Source organism: Anguilla anguilla, chromosome 3, assembly GCF_013347855.1.
Source record: "Anguilla anguilla isolate fAngAng1 chromosome 3, fAngAng1.pri, whole genome shotgun sequence".
NCBI lineage: Eukaryota > Metazoa > Chordata > Actinopteri > Anguilliformes > Anguillidae > Anguilla > Anguilla anguilla.
Genome location: NC_049203.1, coordinates 4,775,628 through 4,783,457, shown reverse-complemented (window position 1 = coordinate 4,783,457; position 7,830 = coordinate 4,775,628).

Sequence of the window (7,830 nt, the reverse complement as noted above, 5' to 3'; positions counted from 1 at the left end):
AGGTCATTAACGTTTTAGCAAGAAAAAAAGCAACAACATCCATACAAACCTGTTTAAATACTGTAATCCTTATGGCCACACAGACAGGCTCATTTTCCGGCTCGTGACCAATCAAACGACAAAATACTGAGGGTCACACACTTTCCCTTGCATTCCAATTACAGATATTCTGCCCCCACTAAAACATTTAAGAAAACTCACCAGAGACCTCCAATCTGCTTTGCTACTGAAATCCAATCAGAAATGCGCTTAAAGAATAACAAAAAAACCCCCCCAAAAATAACCCTCCATTAAAACACAAACTGGGGAGCCAACTGTTCAGTTTAGGGAACGCAAATCTAAATCCTAGTCACCATGGCTGCCCGGCACAGTGCCCAAGAAAACATATTGAAGAGAAGCAGGAAGAAGATGCTCAAGTCATTCCCCAGGTACACGGAAAGCCTCCTCTGCACAAGGTGGCGATCCCAGAATGCTCTTCAGCAGGCAACTCTCTCTATCAGCAGGCAACTCTCTCTATCTCACGAAGCGTACACACCTCCTTTACGCCTGGAACTGTACAGCCAAGCTTAAAACGAACTGCCTCAGCTGCAGAGAGGAAGCTGGAAGAGTCGCACAAAAAAAAAAAAAAAAAAACGATTGTAAACCGTACCAATGAAGGGGGGGGGGGGGGAAGCAGGTTTACAGGAACACACACGAGGCCACAGGTGTTGTACACAGACACCTTACACTGAACGTACGCGACGTGCGTTGCGAACAAATACATCACACCTTTGTCTCTACGGCAACAAAACTACCCAGCCTCCAATAACCCTTCCGGAATGTTAAGACTCGTTTTCCGAAACCACACCGAAAACTAACCAACCAGGGGCAAAAACAACCCCCCCCCCCCCCCCACCCCCTGGCAAACACAAGGACAGGGCGTTCCTCAATTACTCGGTACAGACGCCTAAGCCAATAAGAACATCGTCGCCTTCGCTAATAAAAGGACATCGAATCCGATAACCCGCCACGGCAGGAAACGCACGCACCAGCACGGATCGGCTGCTTCGACCTACGCCCCGCCATCTCGCGCACACCGCAAAAAAAACACGCCAAGAGGGCCCACCCGGCGGCCTCTGCTCACAACGCACTGCGCTGAGCGAAGCTCTCCTCAAAACATCTGCGTTTCCTGTTCAGTCATTACAGCCGAACGCACCCCGACCGAGGAGTGCGCAAACTGGAACGGGAATACTTTTTATTAAAAAAAAAAAAAAGCCGCAATGTCCAGCAACAGAAACCCTGACGTCTCACTCAGCTGCTTCACAAGAAACTTTTACTGCCAACTGCCTGTCAGCCAATGGGGTGAGGTCTGCGCGCCGAAACGGACAGAGCATGTGCAGGTGTGCACGGCGGGGTACTAGATCGTGAACTGATTACAGTCGTTGTGCGTGTGTATAATGTGTGTGTTTATGCGTGTGTTTAGTGTGTTATGTGTGTGTTTGTGTTATGTGTGTGTACGTATGTGTGTGTACGTGCAGTGTGTGTGTGCGTGTAGTGAGTGCGCGCGTGTGAGTGTGTAGTGAGTGCGCGTGTGTGAGAGTGTGTGTGTAGTGAGTGCGCACGCGTGTGTGTAGTGAATGCCCGTGTGTCTCTGTGTGTGTGTGTGTGTGTGTGTGGTGAGAGTGCCTGTGTCTGTGTGTGTGTCTGTGTCTGTGTGTGTGTGTGGTGTGTGTGTGTGTGTGTGTGTGTGTGTGAGTGTGTGTTTCTGCCCTTTCTCCCATCCTGTCAGCTCAGCTCCACTAGTACAGGTGGCCAGTGTGGGCCAGGTACCCGCGCTACATGTATAGGCATTTAAAACTGGAGATTCTTTACAAAGTCACACAGTTCACAAGGCAAACTATGATCTGGATAGCTCAGATTCAGTGTCTCAGGTCACCATCAGGCTGCTCTGTATATATATATATATATAGATATATATATATATACGCACACCGTCTGAACAAGTATGCTACCAGGAGCTGCAGGAGCCAAGGGGAGTACAACACGGCTCTGTACAGGAAGTCTCGCACTCCGTACAGGAAGTCTCACGCTCAGCGGTGAACAGAGAGGTGTGCATATTCCTTCTTCTTCCAGAACAAAGTCTTTACATTGTTTTGACGCCTCGTCTTTATGACCCAGGGGCCCGTCTGTACATTTAAGGCATGTCAAAAAAAAAAAAAAAAAAAAAACTAACAAACAAACAAAAAAAAAAAAAAAATTAAAACAAAATTAAAATCAGACTTTAAAAAAAAAAAAAAAAAAAAAGGACAAGAAAAGTAATGATACGAAATGTACATTATTTACAAGGCAGCCAGTCATCAGTGTTGAGTGTGTGTTATGGTGTAGGATGCGATTGGCTGTGTATCTGCGTGTGTGTGTGTGTGTGTGTGTGTGTGTGTGTGTGTGTGTGCATCTACTGCTGTAAAGCGCAGCACTGCATGGTTTAGCTTCAGATTTCAGTCTTGTGTGTCTGCATATATACTCCAATATCAGGCAATGGTGCAGCAGGATTGATAATTGACTGTGTGTGTGTGTGTGTGTGTGTGTGTGTGTGTGTGTGTTCTGTACAGGTTTTTACGGATGCCTGGGTTGCAACCACCGCTGTTCCTATACTGAATTCGCCAGCTCAAGTCTTGGAGATTGTATATATATATATACACACACAAAATCCAAAGAGCTGATCAGGGGATTGACTTTAGTTCTTTAGCTGTCCCCCAGATCTGAGCTTTGGATACGTGTGGTTTAGTCTGTTGAATGCACTCACACACTGTCTCTGGTGCAGTTAACTGGCAGCTCGGGTGACTCAGTGACCGTGACGAGCGCCCAGTTGGCCGTCTGGCAATCCTGTCCAGCTCCTCTAAAGTCAGTTTCCTCTCCTGCCAGTGGGAGATGCCGCACTAGTCGCCATCTAGTGGACGGGAGTGGAACAAGATCAGACCGAGCCTCCTGGACGGTCCACATCCGCAGGCGTCCACCGACGGAGGACCGGACAGTCCCAACGCACCCCCTGGCCTCCCTTCCCAAAGCCCGGAACTGAGAGGGTGCGTTGAGGGGAGGGCAGAGGCGCCCAAATCCGTACTGCCCGGAGCACTGCAGTTTCCTACACCATTCAGCAGTTCCCTGTGAATACCAGTGGAGGAGAAAGACAGGGGGATGAAAAAAAGGATGGAGGGGGTGAAACAGAGAAACAGCGAGTCAGACTAATCTATGCCTGCAGAGTAAAGTTTGGGACAGTCTATTAAAGAAAAAAAAAAAAAAAACACAAAGCAGAAAAATGAAGTGATTCAAAGTGAGGTCACATAGTGTACAGTGGCGGAGTTGTAAAAGTGTCAGGGAACTGAACTTGTAGTCCAGAGGTTGCAGGTTTAACTCCACAGACGGGGCACTGCCAGCCGTACTCTTGAGCAAGGCACTCAACCCCAAATTGCTTCAGTAGATTATTCAGCCTACTGCACAGGAAATCCAAGCTGTGCAAGTGACTGTGCATAAGAGCATCTGCTATAAAAAGGAAAGGGGTAATCCACAAATGACAACAGCTAGTGAAAAGAAAAACAAGCAAACAAAAAAAAACAAAAAACGTGGCTTTTAGCAACTCGTAACGTTCGTCAGCGATACATACGAAGATTTAGAGATGTGCTGAACAGTGACGCCAAGGCCTCTCAGCCACCCCAGGTGGAGGCAGGGCGAGGCAGGGTTTTGCAGGCTAGCATAAACTCCTTTCTAGAAGAACCCCCCACAATGCTGAATACATATCAGAGCAAACTGGCGACAGTGCAGCACAGTGGGTAAGGAACTGGGCTTTGTAACCCGAAAGATCATGGGTTCACTTCCTGGGTAAGGACACTGCCGTTGTACCCCTGAGCAAGCTACTTAACCTGCACTGCTTCAGTATCTATCCAGCTGTATAAATGGATACAATGTAAAATGCTATGTAAAAGCTGTATAAGTCGCTCTGGATAAGAGCGTCCGCCAAATGCCTGTAACATCAGAGCAAACGAAATGAGTAAACAGTACAGAAAGGAAACGAGGGCAGCGGGCATCTTACCAAAAGTGAAGTCCAGATCTCGGTGGTTGCCGGAACCCCTTCCCACCACCACTCCTGGGGCCAGAGGGGGGACAGAGCGCTTCGAAGCACAAAAAAAAATCCCCCCTTCTTTTCCAGTCTCCTCTTCGTTCTTCAAACAGCAGATACAACACACTGTTTCTCCTTCCTGTTGAGTCTTTTTTTTTGAAGTAATCCACACGAAAGTCCAATCACTTCTACCGTCTTTTATATCCTGTCCCAACATGAACTTTCAAGAGCGTTTCCCCCCCTACACCCCGCCCCGCCCCCGACATTGTCCCCCTCCCTTCTTGCATTTTAAGAAGCAATCCGGGACCAGCAGTTGCAGCACTGCTTTTTTGAGGGGGGAGGGGGGGGGGTGTTAAGAAAGTCCACTTGCCCCCCCCTCCACCCCAATGTCAGCCTAAGCCCTTCAGCTCCTCTGTATGTAGAAGCAGGGGCAGATGTGGCCTTCAGTTCTTCCACCAAAATCCAGTAACCAAAAAAAAAAAAAGTTTGAACGAACAAACCCCTTTTTTAAAATTTTATTTTAGCGAATTTCCTTCATTTCGTATCAGGCATCTTTTGTCGTGTTCATTTTTTTCTTTTCTCAGCTTTTTACGGTATATAAAAATATGTTTATATAAGTATATATGTATATATACAGGAAAGAGGGCACATTTTTTTCCATCCTTTTTTCAGTGAAGCAGCAGCAGTTTGCAGAAAGCATCCGATTGGTCACAAAAGGGGCCAATCAAAGATGACCCCGCCCACCCCCCGCCCATGTCCTCTCCCTCTGGAAAGACAAAGATCCTCGTCGTTTGATTTTCAAAGTGCATAGCGAGAGGGCGTTCAGGGGGCGGAGAGGCCAGTCGAAATCCACGCCTATTTGTCCTTCCGTCCGAGCTTTCCAAGGCCAAACAAACTTACAAATGCCCCCCTTCAAAAAACAAAAAAAGTTCAACTATTATGACCACAAGCAGTTCAAGGACATGACTGTGAGCTGAGGTCACATTTACAGCTTAAAGATTTTTTTGTCCATCCTCACCGATATATTTCCTGTTGTTTTCTTTTTTTTTTTTGTTGTTTTAAGCAAAAATATATAATTCTCCATGAACTAAAGAGACCCAACAAAAATTGAAAAAAAAAAAAAAAAACTGTTAAAGCGAAGATTGATTCCGTGTTTGTGTATCGCGTACCGAAAAAAGTCCTCTGGCTCTTCCTTTTTTCGAAAAAAAAAACGAAAAAACGAAAGTCTTTAACTTTGCATTATTCGCTAATCTCAAAAACACACAGGCAGTTAAAGCCAAATGTATGACAAAAAAAAAAAAATTTAAAAATTGATAGTGATAAATCACGCTTATAATGCATCCCCCCCCCCCCCCCCCCCCCCCCCCCCCCCATTAACCAAAACTTCCCGGCACAAAAGAAAAAGGAAATAATCTTTGATTTCTCTCGCCGTAATCCTTTTTCTTTTTCCACACGCTTCAGCTTCAATGTCGAAAAAAAAGCCACAGCCATAACGAGATCAAAGGGAGTGTCCGGCCACAACAGCGGATTATGACTCCTCCCCCTTTATAAAAAAAAAAGGACACAGTTGCAAATGCTCTTTAAAGAGTCCTTACTGCACAAGTGCACTCACCCCCCCCCCCTCCCCCACCCACACAAAAACAAACACCAAACACAGAACCAAAAATACAAAATAAACCAAGAAAAAAAAAAAAAAAACAACCAAAAAAAAAAACAAAAACTGCACCCACAGAAATCCGCGTGGTTTGTAAACAACCGAAACTCCCATCAGGAATAGAAATCGAAGTCTGTTTTTATTTTCAGTTCTTTTTGTATGAATGGGGCTGCAGAGGCAGTGTATTAAACAGTGGGCATCGATGCTTCTCTTGACGTACATCTGTGAAAAATACGTAGCTGTCCTCTTCGTGAAAAACCCGGCATCATCTCAAGTTTTTTTTTTTTTCCTTTTTTTTTTTTTTTTTGGAATACATTCAATATTTTTTTTATGAAAAAAATAAAAATAACACACGCACTTCTTGTGGAGGCAATGAAACAAAAACAAAAAATTAAGGGTTAAAAAGAACCTAACCAAAAACAACAACAAAAAAATATTGTAGCAGCCTCAAGTGCTCCAAATCCTCGTCCAAATACTTTTTCACTTTGTATGTAATGCTTATATAAAAAGAAAATGTATCAATTGCAACAACAAGAGTAACACAACACAATAACATTGGTGCATCGACCTGCACACAAAATTTGATGCTATTTCCTTAGCTCAATTAGAAACTCTATCCATTTCATTCATTGGTGAGAGAGTTAACAAAAGGCAATATTATCGCATCCAAAAAAAAAAAAACTAGAACTATTTCCCCCAAACATCATCCCCAGATTAAACAACAAAATCTTCAAATATACAATTACATACATTTTGCATGTTTCTTTTTTTCATAAATACGTACAGAACAGGAAACGTAAAGGGCAATGTGAAAGACTAAAGACACTTATGGAACTCCAAGTTATAAATGCAGATATGTAGAAAATAAATTCTTACATACAGTCCACCGCATTCTTGCACTTACACTTTCGGTTCAATCACACACACACACGCGCGCACACACACACCACTCTTCTGTGGCCGTTTTTTTTCTTTGAAAAGCAGAGACAGTTCTTTTCTCCCATTTCCCTCCACTTCACCCTGTCATTGACAGTGACAGGATGGGGGGGGGGGGGTTACACTGCACCCTTCATAGCACCCTCGTCCTTTCCAAAAAAAAAAAAAAAATACAAAAATGGAAACGTACTTAAACAGAGCAGTGACACGATAACATTTCACTACATATGCATACACACGGATTGTTTTCATCTGGGGATGGAAAGCTGGTGAAAGAAAAAAAGGATGTGTTGTGCAATTGCCCTTGCACACTCTCTCTCTCTCTCTCTCTCTGTGACACACACACACAAACACACACACTCATCCTTGCAAGATTTTAAAAAAAAATCTGAAATAGACATACACCCGCACACACACACAAATGCATTCTTCTCGTGAAATACAAAATTCTAGTTCAAACAAAAAGACAGAACGGCCTCTCCTTTTACACATCTCGGCAAGCAGTGGAAAGGAAATACATTGTGCAGACTACTGTTTCCGTCACTCTCGCTCGCTCGCTCGCTCACTCTCACACACGGGCACACACACACATTCACAAAAATATCGCTTTCTATACCTAATCTACTTTGTTTTTGTTTGTTTTTTTTAAAGTTTTTTAAAGTTTTTTCTTTTTTAAGCAAGTGCAAATCTTCAAGTTTTTCAATCAATTTTTTAATAGCTTTACTTTTTATATAAACGTTTTTTTAAAAAACAAAGCAAAAAAAACAACAACAGTGTTTGTCTTTTCAAGAAAGGATTTGTTTTCTGATAAGGTTAAAAAAAAAAAAAAAGAAAAAAGGGGTCCCCCCAATTTTTGATTCCCCACCTCCATTCCTCAGAAATGTCACCTCCCAGTTCAGACGTTACATCTGTCTACGACTGCAGGCGTGTACACGCACACACATTCATTTTTAGGTTATGTGTTTAAAGAAACACACGCACGCACGCACGCATACACACACACAAAAACTAAACAAAACAAAAACAACAAAAAAACCCTATTCAAATCCCATCTTAATAAAGTGCATTAGTAAGTTTAAGGTGCTATCATAAGTGCCAGGGGATTCCCAAACCAATTGCCCCCCCCCCCCCCCCCCCCCCCCATACACCC